This window comes from Carcharodon carcharias, chromosome 12 (genome assembly GCF_017639515.1).
Source record: "Carcharodon carcharias isolate sCarCar2 chromosome 12, sCarCar2.pri, whole genome shotgun sequence".
Taxonomy (NCBI): domain Eukaryota; kingdom Metazoa; phylum Chordata; class Chondrichthyes; order Lamniformes; family Lamnidae; genus Carcharodon; species Carcharodon carcharias.
The window spans coordinates 95,880,839-95,897,139 of record NC_054478.1 but is presented as its reverse complement, the minus strand read 5'-3'; the positions used below and the strand labels follow the sequence as shown (position 1 = coordinate 95,897,139).

General features: G+C 40.3%; 1 protein-coding gene across 2 annotated transcripts in view; it reads right to left on the bottom strand.

The window, feature by feature from the left end:
- gulp1b (GULP PTB domain containing engulfment adaptor 1b) overlaps positions 1-16,301 on the bottom strand; it is a 428,880-nt gene that overhangs the window by 317,294 nt on the left and 95,285 nt on the right. For both annotated transcript variants that reach the window (XM_041200977.1, XM_041200978.1), the window contains exon 3: positions 12,602-12,736. The gene's annotated coding sequence lies outside the window, so the exon portion shown is untranslated. The remainder of the gene's footprint in view (positions 1-12,601; positions 12,737-16,301) is intronic.

Sequence of the window (16,301 nt, the reverse complement as noted above, 5' to 3'; positions counted from 1 at the left end):
TAATTTTGTACACTTCAATCAAGTCACCTCTCAGCTTTCTTGGTTCTAAGAAAAACAACCCCAACCTATCCAATCTCTCCTCATAGTTACATTTTTCCAACCCTGGCAACGTTCTTGTAAACCTCCTTTGCACTCTCTCCAGAGCTATTACATCCTTCCTGTAATGTGATGACCAGAACTGCACACAATACTCGAGTTGTGGCCTCACCAGTGTTTTGTACAATTCCAACATTATATCCTTACTTTTATATTTTATACCTCTGCCAACAAAGGAGAGCATTCCATATGCCTTCTTTACAGCCTTGTCTACTTGAACTGCTGCCTTCAGGGACCTGTGTACTTGTTCGCCAAGATCTCTCACTTCATATATCCCTCTTAGTGTGTAATCCCTGTAACTGTTTGACTTCCCTAAATGTACGATCTCACACTTCTCTATGTTAAAATCCATCTGCCACTTTATCACCCACTCCACCAACCCATCTATATCGTTTTGGAGATTATGGCTATCCTCTACACTGCCCACTACTCGGCCAATCTTGGTGCTATCAGCAAATTTCCCAATCGTGCCCCCCACATTCACGCCCAAATCGTTAATATATAACACAAACAGCAAGGGTCCCAACACTGAGCCCTGTGGAACACCATTTGAGACAACTTTCCATTTGCAAGGGCATCCATCGACCATTACCCTTTGTTTCCTGTTACAAAGCCAACCTTTTATCCAGTTTGCCACAATCCCCTGAATCCCATGGGCTTTTACTTTCCTGACCAATCTGCCATGTGGGACCTTGTCAAATGCCTTGCTAAAATCCATGTACACAACACCTATGCACTACCTTCACCAACCCTTCTTGTCACTTCCTCAAAGAATTCAATCAAATTTGTGAGGCAAGACCTTCCTTTTACAAATCCATGCTGACCATCCCTGACTAGTCCACGCCTTTCCACATGACAGTTAATCCTATATCTCAGGATTGATTCTACTAATTTGCTCACCACCGATGTAAGACTAACTGGCCTATAATTGTTTGGCATTTCCTTTGACCCCTTTTTAAACAATGGAACTACGTTTGCTTTTCTCCAGTCCTCCGGCACCTCCCCCATATCTAGTGAAGATTGGAAAATCATCCTCAGAGCTTCTGCTATCTCCTCCCTGACTTCCTTCAGCAGCCTCGGAAACAATCCATCTGGCCCTGGTGACTTATCAACTTTCAAGAATTTCAACCATTTGAGTACTTCCTCTCTCCTTATGACTATCCTGTCCAATATCTCGCAGTGTTCCTCCTGGACAACTATATCTACATCCTCCCTTTCCTTTGTAAACACGGAGACAAAATATTCATTCAAAACCCTTCCACAGCCTCTGCATCTACACACAAGTTTCCATCTTCATCTCTGATAGGTCCCATTTTTTCCTTAACTAACCTTTTGGCATTAATGTATTGGTAAAACATCTTTGGGTTATCTTTAACTTTACTTGCTAATCTTTTTTCATGCTCTCTGTTTGATTTCCTTACCTCCTTTTGTACTTCGTCCCTGCACTTCCTATATCTGTCTAGGCTATCTGCTTTGCTTAATTCTTTACGCCTATCATACGCTTTCTTTTTCTGTTTGATCTTCCCCTGTATTCCTCAAGACAACCAGGGGGGTCTAGATTTGGCAGTACCACTCTTATTTTTGTGGGGAACATGTCTACTTTGCATAATTAGGATCTCGCTTTTTAGTGCTTCCCACTGGTTTTCCACTGTTTTATCCTCCAGCAGTGCTGTCCAGTCCAACTCAGCCAAGTCCCTTCTCATTTCTGCAAACTTGCCTTCCCCCAGTTCAAGGCTTTTACTCCTGCCTTATCTCTGTCCTTTTCCATGGTACTGCTAAATCTAACTGAATTGAAATCACTATCCCCGATATGGTCGCCAAATGTCACTTCACCCACTTGCCCTTCTTTGTTCCCCAAGACTAGGTCTAGAATTGTATCTCCTCTTGTTGGGTTTGTCACTAATTGGTTGAAAAAATTTTCCTGGACACATTGCATGAATTTTTCTCCCTCAGTGCCCCTTATATTGTTTGAATCCTAGTTAATATCAGGATAGCTGAAGTCTCCTACTATTATTGCCCTCTTGTTCTTACAAGCAGAAATTTGCCTACATATTTGTTCTTCTATCTCCCTTTCACTATTTGGGGGTCTGTAGTATACTCCCAGTAGTATGACTGCCCCTTTTTTATTTCTAAGCTCAATCCATAAAGCCTCATTTGTTGACCCATTTGGTATATCATCCCTTCTCACAACTGGAATTGATTCTTTAACCATTAGTGCTACCGCCCCCCCCACTCCTTTTTTATCTCCTACTCTATCATGTCTGAAGACTCTATAAACAGGGATATTAAGCTGCCAGTTTTGTCCCTCCTATAGCCAGGTCTCCGTTATTGCAATGACATCCTGCTGCCTTGTGTCCACCTGTGCTCTTAACTCATCTACCTTGTTTGTAATACTCCTTGCATTGAAGTATAAACAGTTTAACCCCATCAATTTCTCTTGCTGGACACTTTGTAAACTTTGCTTCTCCTGTAACTCCAAGTCTATCACAATGCCCCTAGCTAATGTTCTACCTCCATTTTTGTGATCTGAATCTGACCTATCTGATCCTACTCCTGGGATCCCATGTCCCTGCCACACTAGTTTAAATGTTCCCCAACAGTACTAGCAAAAGCCCCCGCAAGGACACTGGTCCCAGCTCTGCCTGGGTGCAGCCTGTCCGGATTGTACAGGTCCCACCTTCCCCAGAACCGGTCTCAAGGATCTGAATCCCTCCCGACTCCAGCATCACTACAGCAATGTAATGTTTGGGGCTATTCTGTTCTTTGACAGTGGGTCCTCCTCGATCCCCTTCTGAGTTGCAGTGACTGTGCTGACTTCTCCCAGAATGCTTCTCAGTCACTTCTAACTACCGCCCTCTGTTGGAAGCTCTTCCTCCTGTTGAGTGCAAGGGTCCTTCTCCTCGATCCCCTTCTGAGTTGCAGTGACTGCGCTGACTTCTTCCAGAATGCTTCGCAGTCATTTCTCACTAGTGCCCTCTGTTGGATGCTCTTCCTCCTGTTGAGTGCATGGGTCCTTCTCCTCGATCCCCTTCTGAGTTGCAGTGACTGCACTGACTTCTCCTAGAATGCTTCTCAGTCACTTCTCGTTACCGCCCTCAAGCTTCATGGTCATTTCTTTGATTTACTGATACCAGTTTAAATTTCCAGATTTATTTTTACACTGAATTTATTCTACATTATTAGTTCAAGCTCCTGGATTACTCATTCAGTAGCATAATGAGTACAGTACAGAACCCAGATAAGTACAAAAGTCAATATTCAGCAGAAACATTACAGACAACCTTAGAAGAAAGGCAAAACAACAATCCTGAAGTCTGTGCTAAAGTGGTATGTATTAAGACCATAAGACGTAGGGGGCAGAAGTAGGCCATTCAGCCCATCGAGCCTGCTTCGCCATTCAAATGAGATCATGGCTGATCTGATAATCCTCAACTCCATTTTCTTGCCTTTTCCCCATAACTCTTGATTCCCTTACTGAGTAAAAATCTATCTCCGCCTTGGGTATACTTAATGACCCAGCTTTTACAGCCCTCTGCGGTAAAGAATTCCACAGATTAACTAGCCTCAGAAGAAATTCCTCCTCATCTCGGTTTTAAATGGGCAACCTTTTACTCTGAGATTATGCTCTCTGGTCCTAGACTCTCCAATAAGGGGAAACAACCTCCCACCATCTACCCTGTCAAACCCACTAAGAATTTTATATGTTTTGAGAAGGTCGCCTCTCATTTTTCTAAACTCCAATGAGTACAGGCCCAACCTTCCCAACCACGCTTCATAAGAAAATCGTTCCATACCTGAAATCAACCTAGTAAACCTTCTCTGGACTACCTCCAATGCCAGTACATCTTTCCTTAGATAAGGGGACCAAAATTGTTCACAGTATTCTAGGTGTGGTCTAACTAGTGCCTTGTAGATTTTTAGCAAGTCTTCCCTATTTTTATACTCCATTCCCTTTGAAATAAAAGCCAACATTCTATTTGCCTTCCCTATTACCTGCTGAGCTTATGTGCTAGCTTTTTGGGATTCATGCTCAAGGACTCCCCAATCCCTCTGTGCTGCAGCCTTCTGCAGTCTTTCTCCATTTGAATAATATTCAACTCCTCTATTCTTCCTGCCAAAGTGCATAAGCTCACATTTTCCCACATTATATTCCACCTGCCACTTTTTTTTCCCACTCACTTAATCTGTCCATATCCCCCTGTAGACTCCTTGTGTCATCCTCACCACATGCCTTCCCACCTATTTTTGTATCATCCGCAGATTTGGTGATATAACATTCACTTCCTTCATCTAAGTCATTTATTTTATAAATAATTGAGGCCCCAGCACTGACCCCTGTGGCACTCCACTCTAGGTTTCCACCCTAAAAATGCCGCCCTTATACCAACTCTCTGTCTTCGATTAGTTAACCAATCCTCTAGCCATGCTAGTATAATACCTTCAACACCATGGGCTTTTAACTTATTAAGTAGCCTTACGTGCAGTGCCTTATCAAATACCTTTTGGAAATCCAAATATATTACATCTACTGGTTCCCCTTTATCTATCCTGCTTGTGATCTCCTCAAAGAATTCTAATAAATTTGTCAGGTATGATTTCCCGTTCATGAAGCCATGCTGACCCTGCTTGATTAAGTTATGTAATTCTAAATGCTCTACTATTACATCCTTTGTAATAGACTCTAACATTTTCCCAATGACAGATGTTAAGCTAACTGGCTTACAGTTATCTGTTTGTTGTCTCCCCCACTTTTTGAATAAGGGTGTTACATTGACAGTTTTTCAATCCTCTGGGACTTTTGCAGAATCTAAAGATTTTTGGAAGATTATGACCAGTGCATCCACCGTCTCTGTAGTTACTTCCTTTAATATCCTAGGATGCAACCCATCGAGCCCAGGGGACTTATGGGCCCTGAGCCACATTAGTTTCCCTAGTACTTTTTCTCGAGTGACAGTTATAGTATTTATTTCCTCCTCCTTTTTTGCCCCTTTATTTAGTATGCTGTTAGTGTCTTCTATCGTGAAGACTGAAGCAAACTATTTGTTCAACTCTGCCATTTCCTGGTTCCCCATTATTATTTCGCCAGCCTCATTCCGTAAGGGGCCTATGTTAACTTTGGTCTCTCTCTCTCCCTTTTTATATATTTAAAAGAAGCTCTTACTGTCTGTTTTTATATTCCTTGCTAGTTTACCCTCAAAGTTTATTTTCTCCCTCTTAATTATTTGTTGGTCAACTTTTGTTGTTTTTAAAATTTTCCCAATCCTCTAGCTTATCACTAATCTTTGCCACATTGTATGTCTTTTCATTTAATTTGATATTATCCTTAGCTTCCTTGTTTAACCATGGTTGGTTTATCCCCTTCCTTGGTTAACAATGGTTGGTTTATCCCTTTCCTTGAATCCTTCTTCCTCACTGTGTTATATCTTTGTTGCGATTCATGAATTATTTTCTTAAATGTCTACCGTTTTTTCTGCTAAAAATCCTATCCCAGTCAACTCCAGCCAACTCTGTCCTCAGTCCTTTGTAATTACCCTTATTTAAGTTTAGCACAGTCGTTTCTGACCCAAGTTTCTCACTCTCAAACTGAATGCTAAATTCTACAATGTTATGGTCACTGTTTCCTAGGGTATCTTTTGCTCTGAGATCATTTATTAAACCTGCCTCATAACACATTACCAGATCCAAATTAGCCTGACCCCTGGTTGGATCCAGAAAATATTGTCCTAGGAAACTGTCCCGAATACACTCTATGAATTCTTGCTTGTGGCTACCTCTGCCAATTTGATTTTCCCAATCTACATGGAGATTAAAATCACCCATGATTAATGTACTGCCTTTTTTACATGCCCTCATTATCTCCTGATTTATTGTCTGCCCTACAGTTTGGCTACTGTTGGGGGCCTATAGACTACTCTCACCAGTGTCTTCTTCCCCGTGCTATTTCTTACCTCCACCCATATGGAATCCACATCTTCCGATCCAAGATCCTTTCTTGCTAGCGTACTTATTCCATCTCGTACTAGCAAAGCTACCCCACCACCCTTTCCTCCCTGCCTGTCCTTACGAAAAGTCACATAACCTTGAATATTTAGTTCCCAGTTTTAATCTCCTTGTAATTACGTCTCCGTAATGGCTATAAGGTCATACCTATTAAACTCTATTTATGCCATTAATTCATTTACTTTGTTCTGAATATTACATGCATTTAAGAGCCATTAATTTTTGGCTTTTTACAATTTTTCCCCCTTTGACCCTATTGGCTGCTGTTTTTCTATGTTTGTACAGTGTTCCTTCCTGTCACACTCTGTGTAAATAGTGCCCTGCAAAACTGCCATATCCTTTTGCTTCGTAAGCCTACGTATCCCCTTTCCAGAATTTCCCTCCACCACCCCCCCTCCCACTTCTGTTTAGTTTAAACCCTCTCTACAACCCTAGTTATTCGGTTCACCCGGACACTAGTCCCAGCAAAGTTCAAGTGATGCCCATCCCACCAGAATAGCTCCCTTCTACCCCAGTACTGATGCCATTATTAACATGCGCTATATAGAAGGCCAAAGCCAGAAAGATTAAAACACTAATGAGAAGGTAACAAGGTGCTAAAGGCCATAATCATGTTGATAAACAGAACAGAAATGTTCAGCAAAGCCAACACATCAGCAGACGCACTTTTGGCTGTACTTGGAGCAAACACAGAATACCAACATGAAGCAGTACATATCAATTGTTGTGTAGATGTGCAGCAATTGGTAAGGATTCAATTCTGCTTTGGTTGCATAATAAAGTGCATGAAAAGGAGAAAAAAACAGAAGTGAGAGTGATGGACTTATGGTTGAGGTAATTGTACCTGGAAAACAGGGAACATGCGATGGCTGATGGAACAATATGCTTACCAAAAGATCAAATTCTAGACGGTAAATGGCTGAATGGAGGGTAAATGGCTGAATGGAGGGTAGGAAGGATGAAGCAGCTAATGAGAATAACAGGGGTGCTGGGTTTCGCTGCAGCAGACAGCTTCAGTTGGAGATTGGTGACTGAGGGAGTGTAAGCATTTAATTAAGTGTTAAATTCTATCTAAAGTCTGGCCTTTCTTTAATTGAGCAATTAACTAAAAGTTACTGTTAGAGTTGGAAGAAGGTGAGTTTTAGACCAGAGAGGAGAGGCGAGCGAGAGCAGTATAAAAGGGCGCAAAAACCAGAGGCCAAGACCGGAGGGGAGAGGTGTACCCTCAGGACCTTCAGGCAGTGGAGCTCGAAGTGACGTCACAATTCAAAAAGTGATGTGACACAGGAGAGGCAGCTGATTGGTACATAGGGTCAAGTGAGTACTTCTATTTTTTCTACTAATTAAACTGCTGCAATCCATTAGCTTAAACAAAATAAGGTGAGGACTTTGGACTGTAGTGGGACTGTTTGGAGTGGAATAAGGCCCCTAGCATAGTTAGTATTCTTTAAAGGGAGTAACTAACGATCTTAATCTAAAGAGAAGTCATAGCAACAGAGCTCACACCTGTGATATGCTGCTCCTGCGTTACGTGGGAAGTTATAGACACTTCCAGTGTCCCTGGCAGCCATGTATGCAGGACGTGTGCCCAGCTGCAGCTACTGGCTAACTGCATTTCGGAGCTGGAGCTATGAGAGGATTCACTGCAGAGCATCTGTGATGCTGAGATTGTTGTGGGCAGTATGTTCAGTGAGGTGGTCACACCGCAGGTATAGATTGAACAGGCAGAAAGGGAATGGGTGACCACCAGGCAGAGTAGAGGAAGACAGTTAGTGCAGGAGTCCCCTGTGGCCATTCCATGCGCTAACAGATATACCATTTTGGATACTGTTGGGTGAGATGTCTTCTTAGGGGAAAGCAGCAGGAGCCAAGTCCATGGCACCAGGGGTGACCCTGCTGCACAAGAGGGAAGGAAGAAGAGTGGCAGGGCAATAGTGATAGAGGATTCAATAGCAAAGGGAACAGACACGCGTTTCTGCAGCCCCAAAAGAAACTCCAGGAAGGTATGTTGCCTCCCTGGTGCCAGGGTTAAGGATGTCTCAGAGAGGCAGCAGGGCGTTCTGAAGGGGGAGGGCGAACAGCCAGTGGTTGTGGTACATATTGGTACCAACAACATAGGTTAAAAAAAGGGATGAGGTCCTACAAGCAGGATATAGGGAGTTAGGATGTAAATTAAAAAGTAGGACGCCAAAGATAGTAATCTCAGGATTACTACCAATGTCATGTGCTAACGAGAATAGAAATAACAGGATATATTGAGCGAATACGTGGCTTAAGAAATGGTGTAAAGGGGAGGGATTCAGATTCCTGGGACATTGGGACTGGTTCTGGGGAAGGTGGGACCAGTACAAACAGGACGGGTTGCATCTGGGCAGGACCTTGGGTGGGATGTTTGCTAGTGTTGTCAGAGAGAGTTTAAACTAGAATGGCAGTGGGATGGGAACCTGAGCAGGGAGACAGAGGAAAAGGAAAGGATAGAACTGAAAGACATGAAAGTAAGAAGCAAAAATGGAAGGCAGAAAAAACAAGGGTGAAAGACAAATGGGGTCATAGTGCTAAATAAAGCTAAGATGAATAACAAGGTTAAAAAGCCAACTCTAAAGGCATTGTATCTTATTGGTTCAGAAAATCATGATATGAAATCTGTTGGGTGGAGATAGGAAACACCAAGGGACTGAAAACATTGGTGGGGGTTATCCTTAGGCCCCCAAACAGTAACGGAGATGTAAGGGAAGGCATTAAACAAGAAATTAAAGATGCATGCAATAAGGGTACAACTGTAATCATGGCTGGCTTTAATCTATATATAGATTGGACAAACCAAATTAGCAATAATACTGTGGAGGAGGATTTCCTGGAGTGTGTATGTGACGGTTTTTTAGACCAATATGTTAAGGAACCAACTAGAGAGCAGGCTATCCTAGACTGGGTATTGTGCAATGAGAAAGGATTAATTAACAATCTTGTTGTGCAGGGTCCCTTGGGGAAGAGCGACCATAAAATTATAAATTGTTCATTAAGATGGAGAGTGAAGAAGTTGAATCTGAAACTAGGGTCCTGAATCTAAAAAATGGGAACTACAAGGATATGGGGCACAAGTTGGCAATGATGGATTGGGAACCTTACTAAAAAGGATTGACGATGGATTGGCAAACGCTAATATTTAAGGAGCATATGCATGAATTACAACAATTATTCATTCCTGTCTGGTGCAAAAATAAAACAGAAAAGGTGGCTCAACCATGGATGATAAATGAAATTAGGGATAGTATTAGATCCAAAGAGGAAACATATAAAATTGCCAGAAAAAGCAGCAAGCCTGAGGATTGGGAACAGTTTGGAATTCAGCAAAAGCGGACTAAAAGATTGATCAAGAAGAGGAAAGTAGAGTATGAGAGTAAACTTGCAGGGAACATAAAAACTGACTGTAAAAGTTTCTATAAATATGTGAAGAGAAAACAATCAGCAAAGACAAATGTAGGTCCCTTACAGTCAGAAATGGGGGAAATTATAATGTGGGAACATAGAAATGGTGGAAGAATTGAACACATATTTTGGTTCTGCCTTTCACAAAAGTGGACACAAATAATTTCCCAGAAATGTTAGGGAACTAAGGCTCTTGTGAGAGGGAGGAATTGAAGAAAATCAGTATTAGTAAAAATGGTGCTCGAGAAATTAGTGGGGTTAAAGGCTGAAAAATCCCCAGGGCCTGATAATCTACATCCTAGAGTACGAAAGGAAGTGGCCTTGGAAATATTGGTTCCAAAATTCTATAGACTCTGGAGTAGTTCCTACAGATTGGAGGGTGGCTATTTAAAAAAGGAGGGAGAGAAAAAAAAAAGTTAGCCTAACATCAGTAGTGGGGTAAATGCTAGAGTCTATTATAAAAGACATGGTAACAGAACTTGGAAAACATTAACGGTATTAGACAAAGTCAGCATGGGTTTATGTAAGGGAAAACATGCTTAACCACTCTACTGGAGATTTTTGAGCATGTAACTAATAGAAAAGATAAGGGAGGACCTGTGGGTGTGGGGTATTTGGATTTCAAGAAGGCTTTTGATAGGGCCCCACATAAGAGGCTAGTGGGCATAATTAAAGCACATGGGATCGGGGGTAATATACTGGCATGGATTGAGAATTGGTTGACAGACAGGCAGTGGGAATAAATGAATCTTTTTCCAGGTGGCAGGTGGTGACTAGTAGTGTACCGCAGGGATCAGTGCTTGAACCCCAGCTATTTACGATATAGATAAATGACTTGGATGAAGAAGCCAAATGCAATATTTCCAAATTTGCTGACAACTCAAAACTAGGCAGCGTTGAGAATTGAGAGAAGGATGCAAGGAGGCTTCAAGGCGATTTAGACAAGTTGTGTGTGTGGGCAAACACATGACAGATGCAGTATAACATGGATAAATGTGAAATTATACACTTGGGTGTGAAAAACAGAAAGGCAAAGTATTATTTAAATGGTGATATATTGGGAAATGTGGATGTACAAAGGGATCTGGGTGTCCTTGTACACCAATCAATCAAAGTAAACAGGCAGGTGCAGCAAGCAATGAGGAAGGCAAACGGTATATTGGCCTTCATTGCAAGGGGATTTGAGTTCAGAAGCAGGGATGCCTTACTGCAGTTATACAGGGCCTTGGTGAGACCACCTGGAGCACTGCATGCAGTTTTAGTCTCCCTGCCTAAAAAAGGATGTACATTCCATAGAGGGAGTACAGCAGATTCACTTGGCTGATACCAAGGATGGCAGGGCTGTCGTATGAGGAGAGATTGGTTCAACTGGGCCTGTATTCACTAGTGTTTAGAAGAATGAGAGGGGATCTGACTGAAATGTATAAAATTCTAGACAGACTAGATGCAGGGAGGATGTTTCCCCTGGCTGGGGAGTCCAGAACCAGGGGCCACAGTCTCAGGATACAGGTCAAGCCATTTAGGACTGAGGTGAGGAAAAGTTTCTTCACTCAGAGGGTGGTCAAATTGTGGAATTTTCTCCCACAGAAGGCTCACTGAGTATATTCTAGAAAAAAATTAATAATTTTTCGGAAATTGGGGCATCAAAGGGTATGGAGAAAAAGCGGGAATATGGCGTTGAGATGGAGGATCAGCCATGATTTTAATGAGTGGTAGAGCAGGCTCGAAAGGCCAAATGGCCTACTGCTGCCTCTAGTTTCTATGTAAAGTAGAGTAACAAACCCAATTCTGAAAGGGTAGAAGTAAATGAGTATGCAAATACAGGGGATGTGATCTGACACTAATCAAGATCTCATCAACAAGAGGTGAGGATGACTTTAGTCAGAAAACATGTGATGTAACAATTTCTTCAAAACTAAATGCTACTGCAGAACAGAGAAATAGCTATGATTTATTCAGTAGGAGTCCAAAAAGGGTGTGTGAATCACTGTTTTCTTTAACTTTAAAAATAATCATCTAGCAAATATTTTAACAGTTATATTTCCTTTAAAGTTAAAATTTCGATTCAATTGTCAACATGCCCTATAGAAAGTACTACGATTAAGGTTATTCTGACAGTCATTTAGTTTATTTCATTCTCAAGAAAGATCATCAGAATCTAGGAACATGCTCTCATATGATCACCCATTTTATTACAATCTGGTGTTCCCTCATTGAATTAATATGATTGAGCTGCAAGATAATAAAAATATCGACAAATGGTGAGTACTACATGATGAATCTAAGCTGATAAACTACATGAATAATCTTACAGACCATAGTGCCATCTACAATGAGAGTTGTCTAAGAACTGTCAAGGCTTTCCCACTTCAATTCAACAAGAAGATGAAATCAATATGGATGTCACTGATTTTACCACTCATCTTTCAATGTGTAAGTTTTTATATTCTCCTTGCACACCTCTACTACAATAAAACATGTTTGCAATCCTACTGAGATTCTTTTCTACTTGAAACCATCAGGGTAATAAGTAAATTCTGGGTTGGTCCACAGATCTAGGCCAAAAGAAATAAGAGTCGAGCTTTCTTTTCAAAAAATGCCTGCACATATAAGGAACTTACTTTGGTAAGACTTATATATCAATTTATTTTTTTGTTTTGCTCGCAGACTTACAATTTTTGCTTCCCAAACACCTATGCAGGGAAGAAAATATCCTACCAGCTTGAGTGCAGATCAACCTGTCTGCATATGAATACATATTTTATTGAGGTAATATCAAAATAAAATATCACTGATCTCAAAAGTTATTTTATTGAACTGAACCTAAACGGTTCTTTATTAGAGATAAAATCAATTGTGCAACCCATTAAATGTTCTCCGAACAATGAAAATTCTCTTTTAAATACCAAAGATTCTCATCTCATTGTAACTCCTGGATCAAAACAAAATTATCCTGAAACCAATAGCCAGTTATGTTAGAAAAATCTTTTGTAAATGCCACTTTTCTTCTTAACTTAGAATGCCTGAGCACACAGCACCTTGTACATCACCTTGCCTCCATCATTTCAGAAAGCCTCACCTGAATTTATTCGAAGTAACCTCTGATTTTGTTTAAACCACCCACTCCTCTGCTCAAGAAAGGGTGTTCTCATTCCACGACACCACCTTTCCTTTGGAGTGATCGGTTATCCATCATTTAGCTGAATATCAGCAGCTGGAATAAATACAAAAAAGAAATTCAGTAACCAATGGCCTGGGTTGCAAATTATAATGAGAATCTGTTTTCCCCACTGGCTGCTGAGTATGAATGTACTCACAATTAATGTTCCATGAATTCAGCTGTCAAAAGAGGCAGATTGCATATCACCATAACAAAAATTTCACTGAAGATTTTTGCATTAAAACACTATAAATGAAACTGCCCAATGCAGGTCAGTAATTGGCTTTGCATATCATTACATAATGTCTGACATCGCTATCATTTATTTGATTTGTTTCTTTTTGCCTGGCGGTATAAAAAAACTAAATTGCTCCTTAAGCATAGCAATACCTTCGATGATAATCCCCAAAGATGCCGACAGCACGTCTGTTGATATGTTGAAGATGAATTTTCCTCTTCCTTCAACTTTTTATAGGCTTAGAATTAATAAGTGCTTGTCTTTTTTTTGCAACTTTTGTTAACGAGTTGAAATGGTGCTCAACACATTTTGGTGTGAGCTCCCTTAATCCCAGCAAGAAAACACAAATGCAGAGAAACAAAGTGGAGAGAAAAAGGAAAGATAAAGGAAAAATAAACAGGATGAGAGAAAAAGGGAAAAAGAAATAAAAACAGATTTTTTTTAAAGGCAACAATGCTGCATTCACTGCTGAACAATTTTGTTGAAGGGTTCTTAAACTAACTTTAGGCCCGCCATTAGCATTGGCAAGGATCCTAATGCCTGTTTAAAGCAATTGCCTGAGCAACCTGAAAATTTCCCACAGCCAATATTGCATTAGACCTATTTCAGGCATCCATGAAGCAAGCATCTCCCTGCAAAATTAGTAATATTTGCATGCCTTTTGTATGTAAATATTGGAAAATATCAACCTCAGTACTTCTAAACTTTTAACAATACTATTTATGAATTAAATTTAATTTCCAGGATCAACTTTTCTGTCCATTCAAGAATGGAGCATTGCTGAATTGAATATAAATAACCATGTACAAAAATGCTAAAAGAAAGTAACCACTTACTTCAATACAAAGTTACCACATATTAATATTATAGAACCCAATCCAGCACTCAAACATGTAATATTTTAAACTGGCAATTAAATGCTGCACCTATACAAAGGTACTTTTTTTGTCCAGATGAGATATTAAACTAATATTCCATTAGCCTTTAACACAGGAGTTAAAGATCCCGTGGCAGTTTTCGAAGAGCAGAAGCAAGTTCTCCTGGTGCCTTCGCCAACATTCTTCCCACAATTAAATAATTGAAACCAGATCAACTAAGTTTTGATGAAAGGTCACTGACCTGAAATAGTAACTCTTTCTCTCCACAGATGCTAATAACCTGCTGAGTATTTTGAGCATTTTTTGTCTTTATTTCAGATTTCTAGCATCCATAGTTTTTTGCTTTTGTTTTAACTCGTCATTCATTGCATTATTGTTGTGGAATTTTACTGTGCAAATCAGATGCAATATTTCCCTAAATAACAATGGCTGTATTTATGAAAAAATTGTGTAAACTCTTGAAATATTTCTCGGACATGTATTAAGGATCTATATAAATGGAAATATTTTCTTTTTGTATGGTATTTATTGCCTAGTAGGTGACCATTTGACCACTGCTAACAGTAGTTTTCCAGCCCCATTGTTATATCCTTTGATATTTTTCTCTTTTAAATATTAATCAAAGGCATGGATTACTGAAGAGATGCTCAAAGCTAGATTCTGTAAAGTTCAGTTCATCAGAAAGTTTAACAATGGGTCTTTAACAGTTTTCAACCTTCATGTATTGCAGGTGATCTCATCAAACCCAAGTCAAAACTCAGCAAGTGTGCTCAACTGCATTCAGCTTAGCTCACCTGTTCTTAGCTGAAACTAAGAGTCAGTGGCAGCACTGAGTCAGATGGCTGTAGGTTCAAGTCCCATTCCAGAGACCCGAGTACATAATCCTGACTGACACTTCAGTGCAGTACTGAGGGATTGCTGAACTGTCAAAAGTGACAACAGTCAGATAAGATGTTAAGCCAAAGACCTAGCTGTCTTCTCAAGTGGATGTTAGAGGTCCCATGGAAACACTCAAAGAACCGTAGGTACATTCTCTCAGTGCCCTAGCCAACTTTTGCCCCTTAACCAATAAAACTGAAATAGATTATCCCATCTTCAAAAGTAAATCATTGCCTTTGAAGCTCTTTGGAACATCCTGAGTCATGAAAAATGCTACAACGAGGGAAGCTCTTGCATTTTCATTTCTAAGAGATCGATTTTTATTGATTTCAAATATTGTGTTTTTGTTTCACAAAACCAATTGATCAATCGTAAAGCTAATAATTGTAGAGCATTTAACAGGTAATTTTCATATTTTCAAAAGGCCTTTGATAAGGTGCCCATAATAGACTAATAACAAGGTTATAGTGTGGAGGTAGTGGGCAAGTGACAGAATGGATTGCTAGTTAGCTTCAAGACAGAAAGCAGAGAGCATGAACAAAGCGTAGTTATTCAGAATGGCCGAAGATAGGAAGTGGTGTTCCTCAAGATCCAGTGCTGAGACTATTGCTGTCCACAATTTACATTAAAAGTTTGGATTTTGCAATCAAAAATACAATTTCTATATTAGCGGATGGCACCAAATTGGGGGAAGGCAGAGCGCAACCACAACTAATTACAGGAGGGCATTAATAAACTTGCAGAATGGGGGCAAATGAAGTTCAGCACATAAATGTGAGGTTGTGCATTTTGGTAGGAAGAACAGGGAAGCCACTTCTTACTTGGAAGGTGCAAGTCCAGGTGGGGTGGAGGAATGAAGCGATCACAGAGTACAAATACACCAATCACTGAAGGATAAGCTACAGGTTAACAAGGTCTTTAAAAAAACAAGCACTAAGCCTTTTCAATATTATCCCTCTGGAACTAAACTAGGAATGTTCTGCTAAACCTGCACCAAATCTTAGTTAGGCCACAGTTAGGAGTACTGCATGCAGTCCTGGTTGCCTTATTAGAAAAAGGATACAGAGGCACTGGAAAAAGGGGATGTGGCAGTATATACCGGAAGAATAAAAAACAGATTGTGTTTGCTAATAAGTGTTTCCTCACCAGTATCCTTTAGGCATCAATGTTGAGACCATTTTCTCTCTCCAAATATGACCATGGCATCACATGATCAGTTTTTGCAGGAAACACAAATAGGAAGCATAGCTGCAAAGAGGACAGTGCACAACTTCAGGGGGAGATAGACAGGTTTGCAGGTTAAGCAGATAGACATTAGATGATATCTAATGTGAATAAATGTGAAGCAAGACATTATCAGCAAAAAGAGAGAAGGGTAATATTCATTCAATGATAAAAGTTTTAAAACAAGAAAGGAGCATAAAAGCTTGTGTGTTTAGGTTCATACATTTTAAACAGAGAAATATTGCTGCCAAAGAAGGAAGCTATTCAGCCCATCATGTCCTTGCCAGCTGAAAAAGAACCAGACCAATAACATTCAGCTCTTAGCCTGTCATTCTATAGCTTATGGCTCCTCATGTGCATTTCTGAGTGTTATTTTTAATGCAATGAGCCCTCTACCACT